General features: G+C 49.1%; 1 long non-coding RNA gene across 1 annotated transcript; it reads left to right on the top strand.

The window, feature by feature from the left end:
* Positions 1 to 812: 812 nt before the first annotated feature.
* Positions 813 to 11,650, top strand: LOC144824665 (uncharacterized). The gene is made up of 2 exons (XR_013609046.1): positions 813 to 944; positions 9,882 to 11,650. It is a non-coding gene; the product is annotated as an uncharacterized LOC144824665 (long non-coding RNA).
* The last annotated feature ends 2,481 nt before the right edge of the window (positions 11,651 to 14,131 follow it).

The raw sequence follows: 14,131 nt of genomic DNA, 5'->3' as shown, positions 1-14,131 counted from the left end.
ACCGCTAAATGGCATTATGACTTCCCAGAAAGTCTTGGGAGCTTTAGGTACCATTCAAAGTTCAGGAGATGAGTTGAGGTTTTATAATTCCCAAAGGATTGAGGGAGCACAGGAATAAGTGAATAGTTACTTTTAAGGATTGCTGTGCTATAAAAAAAAATCAAATTGAACTGAACCTAATTAATTCTGCGGTGTATCACCTGTGAAACCTCTGTGAAAGTATTCTTGTATGTATGTTTCATCCTTCTTTGTTCCCGGAAAACTGCTCCTGTCCTAGGATGAGATCCAATGCAGCTCATTCCTAGCATTCATTACAGTTGATTCTATTCCCTGTACTTTGATCTCAGAGGTAGTTTTCGATCCAGGGAACTGACAATGAGAAACACAAGGCATGAGAGTAGTAGCTTGATCCAGGATGGTGGTAGTGGCATGAGCGCCACCTCACATGGTTCTATAATGATAGTTTAATAATGATTTGCAGCACAGTTAGTGACTTCTTTATGTACTTGTGGCTTGATGAAGCCCTGAAGCCCATTCTTAATGTGACTAGGTTGACAGCTTTGCAGAGGTGAGGTGCTCTGATGGATGCAGCATCTTCACTCAATAGACTTTTCCAGCGAGCTCTTGTGAGACTTGCAAGAAAAATAAGTCACACGGTACCATTATCACAGCAATTTCCGGCCGGTCAAGTACGATGTGTACTTCCTACGTGCCAAACGGTTCGCCACGTACAGCACGTCACAGCATCCGGGAAAGCAGCATAAGAGGTAAGATTCGCGCCAGAACACAATCCACGGCTACGAGACGGACCAGCTAGCAATGGGTACAAGACGGAGCAACAAGCAGCGTGTACGAGATGAACACATCATGAATCCCATCGCGCAGGTCATACCAGTCCTGTACTTCTATGACTGGATCAGGAACTGACACGGATCGCTCAGACGGTAAGTCAGACACCCACCACACAAACAAACAACACGTGCCTGCCAAATGTCACACACACCTAGGGGGTCCAGATCCTGTCTACTAGTAATAGGGCACTATTGGGGTTGCATGGCTATCACCACAAACAGCCCCACTCATAGGGGCCATGTTGCCCATCACTACTGCCACCCCCACCCCATAGGGGCCATTTTGACTGTCACTACTGCCACCCCCACTCATAGGGGCTATGTTGCTCACCACTACTTCCACCCCCACTTATAGGGGCTATGTTGCCCATCACTACTGCCCCCCCATAGGGGCCATGTTGACTATCACTACTGCCACCCCCCATAGGGGCCATGTTGACTATCACTACTGCCACCCCCACCCATATGTTGAATGATGACTATCACTACTGCCACCCCCACCCATATGTTGAATGATGACTATCACTACTGCCACCCCCACCCATATGTTGAATGTTGCCCATCACTACTGCTACCCCCACCCATATGTTGAATGTAGCCCGTCACTACTGCCCCTCATAGGGGCCATGTTGACTATTACTTCAGCCACCCCCACTCATAGGGGGCTGTGTCACTATCAATATCAACACCCACACCCATAGGATGGGTGATGCGCCTCACATCCATCATACATCAACATCAGGTATGTCAGCAAAATACAACCCCCTAACATCATGACAACAGTGTTTATTCTTTGCCAAATGCCCCCAACAGTGAATATGAGTCAGGACATACAATGTAACTACCATCACATGTGTGACCAAAAACTATGTGTGGGCTACTCAAGTAATGCATCACAGTAGCACTGTGTCAATGTGCTCTAACCCACCATCACTATGTAGATCCAATGTAAATTATGTGGTTCAAAACTGCAGCAAAAGTTGAGCATTGTGGTAATGGGGCTAAACCCCCCCATCATCACAGTGACCAATAGGTAAGTCTCATCATGGTAAACGCAGCAAATGCCAAACAGCTTTTATGATTCCTGGTCCCAACACATTAAACACTTTTGTGGCAAAGTAGTGGTTGTATTCACTTGACCCTACCCGCACTGCTAAAGGCAAACCTACCATTTGCACAAAGTATTCCAAACACTTATTTATGTATACATTTATGCATTTTTAATATGTAACGAAAACATGTAACCTTCAGGAACATATTACATTCTTACGTCATCCCATTTTTACTATATACATTGACGTTCTCAAACAAAAAGCTGAGCCTTTACAAATACTTGTTAATCGTTCAACTTTTTCAAATCTTGAATTTGAGGAACAGCTCGGTTCATGTCAGAAGGCACGAGTTTACGGAACTGGTTATAGTCACAAGACTTAAGGAGCATTGATTGAAACCTGGACGGAGCATTTTAGGAAGTTTAAGTGACCGGTCTCTATAATTGTTGTGCCGGAAGCCATTACCGTTCCTGATTTTGGCGTGTGAATGTCGTGGTGATCGTCAAGATTTTGTCAAGTGATGACGCAGGATTGATGAAGAAACCAGGCTGCTTTCATCATCTTGTTTGATATACACTGTTCCCATAGCCATATGGTGTTCCCCTGAAGAAGGGATTTCATCCCGAAATGCATTGGGACATGCAATACCATCGGCATCATTTCAAGATTTGAAAAAGTTGAATGATTAACAAGTATTTGAAAAGGCTGGGTGTTTGTGTGCTGCTCGTGTCTGTGTGTTTGAGTGACTGTGCTGGTGTGTGTGTGCTTGGGACAGGTAGGGTGCTAGGAATTGTGGATGGGGCAGAGGCAGGAGGGGTGAGGGATTGTTGGAGGAGGGACACTGCTGCCGCCAGGGAGGAGGCCATGGACTGATTGGTTCTCTGTAGGGCAGACATGCCTAATGAGATGCCTTCCATGAACAACACCAGTTGTGTCAACAGACTGGTATGTGCATGGAGGACACTCAACATTGATGTCTGCCCTACATGGATCTATTTAAGCAAGTCCACAGACTCCACACTCAGGGCAGCAGGGGACACAGGGGCAGGGGGTGCAGTGCCTGGCATGAAAGAGACATGCTCCCGAACACGGGAGCCGCCACGGACCTCTGGGATGGGAGCCGATGGGAGGGTGGCGGTGGTGGTGGTGGTGGTGGGAACAGCCTCACTAGCTGGGGTTTGGGGGTTGCTGACACCCACCTCCACAAGGTAGTCACCCTCTGAGCTGCTGTGGTCCTCAGCTAAGGTGGATGGTGCTGAGGACTCCTCGGAGTGACTCCCCTCGCCCTGCATGCCACTGGGTCCCTCCCACTACTCAGTTGCTGGCCCAGTCTGGCTCTGTGGCTCATCCAGATCTGTGGCGTGTCCCCATATGCACCACCTACACAGTTGTTGGACATGCAAGTGAACATGTAGAAGTTTGTTGCTATACACACACATCACATCTCATGCCACTCACTCAGTACAGGTGGCAGGATGAAGGAATGGCCAGAGTCTCAGTTCACATGCTTGTGATGCATAGCAGCACCACACACAATGATGTCCTCACGTCCTGATATTCAATGCCACAATGGGGTGCATGGAGCACATTTGACTCCAATGCAGGATTCCTCCTAGCAAGTTCAATGCCATGGCACAGGCATGCATGGAAAGTCAGTCATCACTGTCCCATGTCATAGGGGCAAGGCATCCGGACAACAAACGTCTGCACTGTGTCACAACCATAGGTCATGGGCAAAGCAAACTCTGCAGCTGACAAGTGCACTTGTCCATCCCCTGCCAAAAACATATTCCGGAATATGATGACCCCACATCACAAAAATCAGACATATGAGTGACTGCAAACACAACTCCCTGAACATGAGTACCTCACAGTCTGCTGCGAATGAAACACAGCTGCCTGACATTCACAGTTGCGTACAGCATTGTGCATAGTCAAGTGATCACACACCTATATGTCACACAGGTATCGTCTCATTTAGCACAATCAGTAGGTCGATACACAGGAGTCTTTCAATGCCCTGGAGTGGGCATGGCTGCCCAGATCAACCTGAAACAGTGAATAGCCCTGGACAGTAGGCAGGTGGCTAAGCAAGTGTGACACACTTGATATACATACTAAATGGACTCAACTGCTGCATGGGTGTGTTTTAAATATCCCAGACACATGTGGCAAGTCAGACCAGCAATTGGAACACATATCAAAGGCAGACACAGATAACATGTCAGAGATCAGGCATTGTCCAAACAATTGAGTCACTCACGAAGCACACATCAGAGTCCCAGTAACATATGCTGTCCAGACCTTAAGCGTAACTGACTGCAGGGACACACTGCCCAAGAGAAAAAAGTCACATACTGTAGGGGCCACACCTGTCGATCAGATGAGCAGGGTGCAATACACAATTGAGAGACATGAGTCCAGGACTACAAGACCAACGTCATGTGGAATTATAACTAGGCCCGAAGACTGCAAATAGCATGTCAGACATAGTTCACAGATTAGGCATGGACTTACCCCCTCCTTGCTGCTGTCTGGCCTTCAGTTGCCCATCCAGGTCTGGGACGACCACCGCCAGAATCTTGAGCATGTGGGGGGTCAGGGTCCGATGTCCAACCCTCTTGCGAGGAGGCAAAAGCTTCAGCTGGACCCTCGCGATCCTCCGGGCCCAGCCCAGAAGGTCCTGCCACCTCTTCTGGCAGTTGCGGATCTGGTGCTTGTAGACCCCACTGATCTAACTACCTAGGTGATGGTCAGCCAGATCTCCTGCTTCTGGTGGGCATCAACCTGTGAGGATGACAAAGTGAAAAGGACATTACCACACATGCCACATATTTGTGCTGCACACAGTTGGAAATACATGCTAACCTATTCAAGAGAGAGCCTTTACAACATTGGCAAGGCCGGACAGAGGTGTCTTCTGCCACCCGTCCATCCGCTCTGTGGCCCGTATCGGTGCCGCTGTAACCGCTGGGCGTTGGATCTGCCAGGGACAATCCTTGTGAAGGCTACAGTGCCGGTTCGTCGGCTTAAGGGCTTTTCGCCCTTTCTGCGGGTTTCCAACCTAAATGTTAGATCTGCACTGAATCATTATCAGAATATCTATGATTTAGTTGAGGATGGTGCCCCAGACGTCCTGGCCATTACGGAAACCTGGCTTCAGGACACGGATGTAGCTATTCCAAATTTAGTTTGTCCTCCGGGCTATTCCATGTTCACTTTGAATTGACCGTCCAGAGGTGGCGGTATAGCACTTTGTGTCATGTCCTGCTTTGCATGCGTGTGGAATGGCCTTAACATCGCCGGCTGTGAAAGCGCCTCTTTTAAAATCACTGTCAGCCCGGAATTTACATTCTCTGGGATGGTGGTGTATCGTCCGCCGGGTAGTGACGTGGTGTTTCGAAGTTCGTTTCCGGATGCCCTGGGCACACTGGTCATAGGGTGTGCCAACTATTCCATCTTGGGCGACCTGAACTTACATTTCGACGCCCCCTCTAACCTGGCGGTCCGTAGCATCACCGCTGACTTAGAGGCCTTCCAGCTTATTCAGCTGGTTTCGCAGCCTACCCACATAGGGGGTCACATTCTTGACCCCTTTTTCACCAACTTGCCGGGGACTAATATTACATCTATCTCCCCGGTAGCATGGACCGACCATTTTCTGGTGACCATTCTGTGTCCCATCCCGGCGGCTCCTCCCACTCCGTCGGTGAGATGTGCTCCTAGGAGGTTGTGGAATCAACTTAAGCTAGAGGATTTGCACCACCTTCTAGCGGAAGATCCGTTGGGTCCACTGGTAGATGTTGAGGACGGGTATGACCGCTTCTGCTCCTGGACTACCAGGGCTCTCGACACTCTGATTCCTATTACATCAACTAAGATCAGTACTAGAGAGTCGAGCCCCTGGTACGACAGTGCCCTGCGTGCCTTGAAGAGGGCCTGTAGGCGGGCTGAAAGAGCTTGGCGAAAGACATATGGGGCCGACTTAAAAGCTGCATATGCCGCATCTACCAAGACTTACCATCGGGCAATTTGCCGAGCTCGGGCAGCTTATTATGCTGCAGAGTTTTGTTGCAGCCCAAACCCGTCGAAGACCATCTTCAAGGCCGTGAAGGATTTGGTAGCGAAGCGAACTTCCTCCGCAGTGGTGAGTTCTATCTCCCACTGTGAATCCCTGGCTGCTTATTTCCTGGGGAAAGTTCAAACAATCTATCAGGCATTCCCTGACACAGGGATCGACTTGGGAAGTTCTAATGCAACACCACATTCCACCACCCTGCTTTCCTTTCCCCCTCTTCCCCTAGACGGGTTTGACAAACTCGCCTTGCGAGTTAAATCTGGCTCTCCATCCGACCCAGTTAGGTCTGCTCTGTTTAGAGAGCAGGCCTTTATGGGGCGCACTGCGGTGTGTTCCCTTGTCAACCTATCTTTGGAGACAGGGGTGGTTCCAACTAAGTGGAAACAGGCGGTGGTGTCTCCCATCCTCAAGAAGTCTTCCCTTGACCCTTCCAAGCCCGAGAACTATCGACCCATCTCGCTGCTGCCTTGGCCGGCGAAAATCACAGAGGCCCATGTCAACTTGGCCCTGTCGGAGTACCTCACACGTACTAATGCCCTCGACCCCACACAGAACGGCTTCCGTGCTGGCCACAGCACGGAAACCGCCCTTCTTGTGATGGTGGAACATCTCCGTGCGGTGCTGGATGCTGGACAGACGGCGGCGCTGATACTGTTAGATCTCAGCGCCGCTTTCGATACCGTCTCGCACAGCATCCTCCTGCATCGGCTCGAGGAGATAGGTGTCGGTGGACTGGCCCTGCAATGGTTCCGCTCCTACCTTGGCGATCGTTCCTTCTGTGTTTCCATCTCTCCCTTCAAGTCCAACTTCCAACCACTGGCCATGGGGGTCCCACAGGGGTCCTCGCTGAGCCCCACGTTGTTTAATCTTTACGTGAGACCGCTAGCTGATGTCGCGAGGCAGTGGGGCCTAACATTGGTCTCATATGCCGATGACACACAGCTGGCGGTTACTCTCAGCGGGGACGCAGAAGTGGATGCCCCCAGGTTTCAGGATGGATTGAAGGCGGTGGCAAGCTGGCTGACAGGAAACTGTCTCCAGCTGAATGCCACTAAAACAGAGGTTATGGTTGTCGGTAGGGGAGCGGAACTTTGGGGTGACCAATGGTGGCCACGTGAGCTGGGACCATCCCCGGCGCCGGTCCTGGAGCTGAAAAACCTGGGCGTGTGGATAGACTCTGGCCTGACTTTTGTAGGGCACACTAAAAGAACAGCGGCTTGTTGTTTCGGTCTGTTGAGAGGCTTAAGACCTGTTCTTAAGTACTTTGATGCCCCAACTAGACAGCTTGTAATCCAGGCTACTGTCATCTCTCGCTTGGATTACGCGAGTTCCCTTCTCGCCGGGGCTAATCAGGCCGAACTTACTCGATTACAACGAGTACAAAACGCCGCAGCCAGGGCAATCGTCGGCCTCTCTAAATTCTGTTCGGTCGCGAATGTTCTCCGTTCCCTACACTGGCTCCCAATACGGAAGCGGATTCTTTTTAGGATACTCTGCCTCGCCTTTAAGATCTTGAGAGGCATGGGTCCTGAAATATTGTCTGGCTCTCTTCTCTTTTATGTCCCTACGCGTACTCTTCGCTCCGAGGGCCAGGCCCTGGCGGTAGTTCCCAGATATAGGCTTTGCCGTATGGGTGGCCGTTCCTTTGGAGTAAAGGCGGCATTAGCTTGGAACTCCCTCCCGGTGGAACTGCGTCTGTTAGAAGATCTTATGGCTTTTAGGAAAGCCTTGAAAACATTCCTTATTTTAGTTTTTTTACCCTCAGTATGTGCTATGTATTTAAAGTGGTCCTTTTGGCTCTTTTAGCTGTGTTATGTTTCTCATGCTATTCCTCGTCAATGCGCCAGGACGCTCCTTAGCTGGAGTAGCTGTGCGCATAATAAAAATCTATAACATAACATAACATAACATAACATGTAGTCATCACAAAGGTAAAAGAGGTACACAAGTAGTGCACCCATGAAAATGGACAATTGTCCAGCAGGTCTGACATGGTAACATTGCCTGGAATGTAAAAGCTTGCACAAATGCACTTTTGCAGCAGGACACCTGTTCATCACATGTACCTACACTCTTTGGGGATTGAAAGTACTAAGTGCATATGCGTGCCAATGCTGTACACACTTCTCGTACTGCTAGTCAGACAACTTGCACAATTAGGAAGGCAGTGGACTGCACACTCACCTCCTCCCCTGGTTTCCCATACAGCTTGCAGTACTGTGGAAGGACCACGTCCAGCAGGGCCTGGTTTTCCTCCTCTTTGAAGGCTGGGGCTCTCTCCAGAGTAAGTGCCATTGCAGTAGCCAGAGGATGCAGAGACAGCAGCAGTGGTAGCAGAGATGTGGTCCTGTAGCATATAGTGCAGGCAAGTGTGCTCTCTGGGAGCCAGCCAGCCTTATATCAGTGCTGCAAAGGCAGAATCTGTGCCATGTCTCCTAAGTGATAGGGCCAACTCGGTTACATTATATGAATCTGGCCAATCCATGGAATTGTAAGACTCGTACACGTCTTCCACATCGTTCAAAATCTCACCTTCATGACACCCTAGGATTGCAACATTGTTGTAGGCAGCCAACGGAATTTCCAGCTCACGACTTGTACAAGTTTTGAATTCGCGTCTGTCTCCATGACAGTCCATAGCCAAGGAGTGCGCACGGCTCGGTCAACTAACTGTACAACGCGTATTTTGAAAATCCACACGCACCCGTCTCCATACAATTGAATGGGCTATGCGTGCGCACGTCTTGGTCCATGCCTGTACGACGCGTATGCATTTGAATCACCCGGGTCGGTTCACATTGCAGTCGATGGCCAAGGCGTGCTCATGGCTTGGTCCAGAACTGCACGACGCGTCTCTGTAGAAGTCACCCACATCGGTTCACATTGCAGTTAATGGCCAAGGCGTGCTCGCAGCTTGGTCCAGAACTGCACAACGCATCTCTGTAGAAGTCTCCCACGTCGGTTCACATTGGTGTCTGATTCTACACACAATTACTTGTCAGGGACTCAGGTGCACACCTAGAACACCACAGCAGGTGCCACACTTTATCCCATGGCATGTAAGGCTGCATTACCTGTGTGTGTATGAGGGGCAACATTTGGTTTCTTGTGTGGCACTTTGGTGCAGCCACTCCCGGGCTGAGCACGGGTTCATGGGGACAGAATCCTTTGTGTGTTGTGCGCATCACCAATGTGATGTGCTACTGTTCAGTTATGGGCATGAGTCATGGACACAGTTGCAGGTGGGATATGTGTATAACTTGTCACATACACCCTGAGTCCAGGATGGGATGGTATGTACATCACAGCGAGTCCCAAAGCCACAATTCTGATGTACACCCACAGTCTGTGTGCATGTTATGTCTCAGATGACTCTGATTCTATGTACCAAATGGGAGTCAGTCTCCACATCCACGTGGTTTGTGCATCAACATTGATGGTGTGTGTGTCTCAAAGACGTCCATGCATGGCCTGCAGAGACCACAGGGGCCACTACCTGTGGGACTCATGGTTTGTTGTGGGATGTACATGATACGCCATGTCGCGCCAGTGTCCATGTGGCAATACAGGGACCATGGCTATCTGCCTGTCATAGAGATGTTATACCTGGGAGACATCAATCCTCACTTGTCACTGTGGTGTGTGTTTTGAACATGACAGCAGTACATAGGTACTGTGACACAGCCCAATGATTTGCCATTGCACTCCATGGAACGTATGTACACATGTTGACTTGATATGTGAGATGATGGGCATGAAGGTGACATATGTGTCCATACCCAATAGCACACACCTCAGTTCATTGTGTATTACTATGATGTATCATGTGATATTTTGCTTGGTCATTGCCACATGGGTGGATAAATGTAAAATCTTCCTTTACCCATCTCTGTTCTGCAGGGCACCAGCTGTCCGTAGACCGTTCCCAGACCTTGAAAGCATGGTGCAACTTCCTCAGACGGTACCGCTTCACAAGGCCACTGATTGAGGAACAACTATCGCCCCATATCCAAGATTTCGACCCTGGCGAGATTGCTCATAAAATGCGTCCACATGCAGCTCAGCAACCATATCGACCATTTCAATCTGCTAGATCAATTCCAATCAGGCTTTCGATCTGGGCATAGTACCGAATCAGCCACGACCCACATCATAGATGACGCCCTACAAATACTGGACCAAAAGAAAGCCTGTTTGCTAATCCTACTTGACATATCCTCAGCCTTCGATACAGTCAAACACAACACCCTACTAGAACTTTTAAAACATAGAATGAGCTTATCTGGAACAGTGTTAAACTGGTTTGCTTCCTTCCTCCAAGACAGAACGCAGAGATTCAAGATCAACCAATCCTTATCTAACCCCACCCCAGTCTCTTTGGGAGTTCCCCAGTGATCTTCCCTCTCCCCTACACTTTTCAATCTGTTTATGGAACCACTCACTGAGCTTCTCAATTCCTCAAACATCCAATATCACAAGTAAGCTGACGACACACAGCTCTACATTAAGGTCGACTCTATTGAAGACATCAAATCCCTTAACTCAACGCTCCAACAAACACAGATTTAGCTGGCAAGCAAAAATCTAAAACTTAACACACTAAAAACAGAATTCCTCCTCATCGCTCCCCCCAAACAAATAGACACGATCCGCGATTGGATGCAGCACCTAACAGGACTAGATGGTCAACCCCGCATTATTGATTCTGCGAAATCCTTAGGAATAACTCTAGACAATAATCTAAACATCCAGAAACACATCAGCGCTGCAACTAAATGAGCCAATTTTCAGATGAACACCCTGAGAAAACTGAAACCATTCATACCCGCAAAGGACTTTAAACAGGCAGTCCAAGCTCTAGTAATTCCCAGAGTGGGTTATGGAAGTGTCGCTCTCTGCGGCCTTCCCAGATCAACAACCGCTCCGCTAAGAGCCTCAATCAATGCAGCCGCTAGACTCATCACAGGCTCCAGAAGAAATTGCCATATATCTCCTGACCTTCGTGCCCTCAAATGGTTACCTTTTGAGGCCAGAATCCACCTGAAAATCGCCTGTATGACTCATAAGGTATTTCACCAAAAAGCACCAAGATACCTAGCAGAGAAACTAGGACTATCAGGTGGTAGCAGAACAACTAGGAGTTCTGATAATCTTCTACTTAAACCACAACATTTCTCCAAGAAAAAAAACTACAATTGTACCTTCTCAGGAATGGCCCCCAGGATTTGGAATGCCTTACCCACAGAAACTAGACTGATTCCGCCGCTGCTTTCTTCAAAAAAGAAGTGAAAGTGATCCTCTTAGCTAGATTCAGATGAACTTTTTAATATGTATCCTTGTTGATATGTGCTAGTTGCTAACTTTTACCAGGAATGTATTTGCTTAAGTCATTATATTTGTATGTATTTGTCAAATCACTTTTTTGTGCCTTGGAAAGCGCTCTGATACACGCAAGGGTCTTGTTCGTGCTATACAAAACTGTCAAAATAAAAATAAAACTCTGACCCCCAACACCCAGAATCCAATCCCAGGGTGGAAGTTATCGAATCCTATCAAGTGATGTACCACACACCCCTGAACCTCACTTCTTCAAAACTTGGTGACCGTGTGCCCACTGTCACGTGGAATTACCTTGTTGTGTAATAAACATGTTGCTGATGTGTAATGAACCTGTGCTTCACTTAGTTATGTGTGTTGTCTGTCTTCACACATCTGACTGACATTTGCTTACCTCACCTGTGGGCTTGTTACCACTGACTGTGGATAGGTGTGGTGTCTGTGCATTCCAATGTATTTCTGGGCAACATCTTTGTAGGCAATGGGTAACATGGCCATGGTGAGTATGTGTTGTATTGCCCTAGTGGTGTGTCTCCCTCATATGTATCACATCAACATGACTCACATTACAGTAATCACAGTGCTGTAGTAGTTAGCATGCACTGTGTTCTTCAACATATCATCATCTCCATGACACATACCAAGTTTGAATCACAACAGAGGCAAGTATAATGTAATAGTGAGTTTATTTACATACATGTGTGGAGATAGTGCACAGGAGTGTGGGTGCTGTACATTAGGTTTGGATTCCAAAGTTCACAGATGAGTTTGAAGTCTTGGTAGCTGAAATATCCAGATTAAAGTCCACATTCATCTGCTACATTAGAACAACATGAACCCTCCATGTCATGTTGGCGAGTTGTGTCTTGTGCAACAAGGTGAACGCTTTGCACACAAAGGACAATATCCAAACCAGGTTCTGGGTTCCTGAGGGATGTGCATGGACATCTGTGTCTCACTTGTCCTTCTTCGAACGACCCCTTTTCTTCTTCTGGTGGGATCCTCAAGTGCAGGCGTCTGTGGTGCAGGGGACTCTCCACCAGGGTCATCCTCCCTCCCTGTGGCATTTGTAGATCTTGCAGCAACAGATCTTGTGGGCACACAGGGAGGTGTGGACATGTTGGTGCTGATCTGGCGGAGGCATGTCAATATGTTCCTATGGACCGCAGTAAGTTCGTCCCACTTGGTCTAAATGCGAGCATGATGGGCACTCTGCTCCTGTTGAATGTCCTTGAGGATCCCCACTACCTGGCCGAATCCTTCGGTGCTATCCTGGTACATATCTATGATGGTTAGCAGTTGGGGGTCATCATGCAGTCCAGACCCCTCTGCAGGCTGTGACCTCTGCCTACCACCCTTCCCACCACTCCTAGCCACACGGGCAGGACCTGTGGTGGCAGGCATAGGTCACCCTGGGCCACCTTGGGTGTTGCTACTGGTGGTGTTGTCCGTAGCATCCTGGGTGGCCAGTGCCCCTGTGCTGTTGGAATTCTGTGTCCTTGGTCTGTCCTTTTTGGGGGAGTGCTCGGTCTGTTGCCAGATATTGTAGGCGTGGGTGCAGGGGGTGCAGATGTTTGTACTGCTGGGGCTGCATGATGACTCACACCGGAGGTGCCAGGTTGTTCTTCGTCATCCGGAGAGGGCAGAGACCGATCCACACCAGAGAGCTCAGCCTCCACCAGAGTCTGGGACAGGGACTCCTCTTCATTTGCTGCTGTGTCCCCAGCACCACCTGTGTTTGGAAGAGACCCACATTGTCAGTTATGTTACTACAGGCATCAATGGTTAACATACATATTTAGCAATGGGGAGGGAGGAAGAAGAACTGATCCATTCAGCTTCCAATGGTTAGTACTAAAAATCAAGGAGGGGGGAATGGATCACTCGTCCTGTCTAACCCGGGTTTTTACGTATTTTGTTGACTTAATTAAAACCCTCATATACGTACACAGGCATGGGGTGGTATATCTTGGTTCTCCGCATCAGTGTACTGTAGCAGCATTATCATTGGGTCTTGTCAGTCCATTTCCACTCCCTGTGAGATGAGCATGGTTCGGTGTGAACTTGCTGGGCCATGTGAGTGGGTGGGGATTGTCAGTGACTGCAACTCCCACCATGCTCTTGGCTACACCCCCCTTCCCAGCAAGCCCTCACTTCCCTCCTTTTGACTCTGCTTCCTGTAAGGGGGTGTGCCAGTGCTGACAAGATGGCTGACAGTGCAGTCCTGGTGTTTGTTGGTGCACAGTTCCCAGCAGCGCCTTGTGCTCCCCACAACAGAGCCCCGTATCAGACATCTTGTCAGTCCATTTCCACTCCCTGTGAGGTGAGCATGGTTCAGTATGAACTTGCTGGGCCATGTGGGTGGGTGGGGATTGTCAGTGACTGCAACTCCCACAATGCTCTTGGCTACACCCCCCTTCCCAGCAAGCCCTCACTTCCCTCCTTTTGACTCTGATTCCTGTAAGGGGGTGTGCCAGTGCTGACAAGATGGCTGACAGTGCAGTACTGGTGTTTGTTGGTGCACAGTTCCCATCGGGGCCTTGTGCTCCCCACAACAGAGCCCAGTGTCAGATATCTTGTCAGTCCATTTCCACTCCATGTGAGGTGAGCTTGGTTCATTGTGAACTTGCTGGGCCATGTGGGTGGGTGGGGATTGTCAGTGACTGCAACTCCCACCATGCTCTTGGCTACACCGCCCTTCCCAGCAAGACCTCACTTCCCTCCTTTTGACTCTGCTTCCGTGTGAGGGGTGTGTCTGTGTTGACAAGATGGCTGACAGTGCAGTCCTGGTGTTTGTTGGTGCACAGTTCCCA

This window comes from Lissotriton helveticus, chromosome 3_1 (genome assembly GCF_964261635.1).
Source record: "Lissotriton helveticus chromosome 3_1, aLisHel1.1, whole genome shotgun sequence".
NCBI classification, from domain to species: Eukaryota; Metazoa; Chordata; class Amphibia; order Caudata; family Salamandridae; genus Lissotriton; species Lissotriton helveticus.
This window is presented reverse-complemented; position numbering and strand designations above follow the sequence as displayed.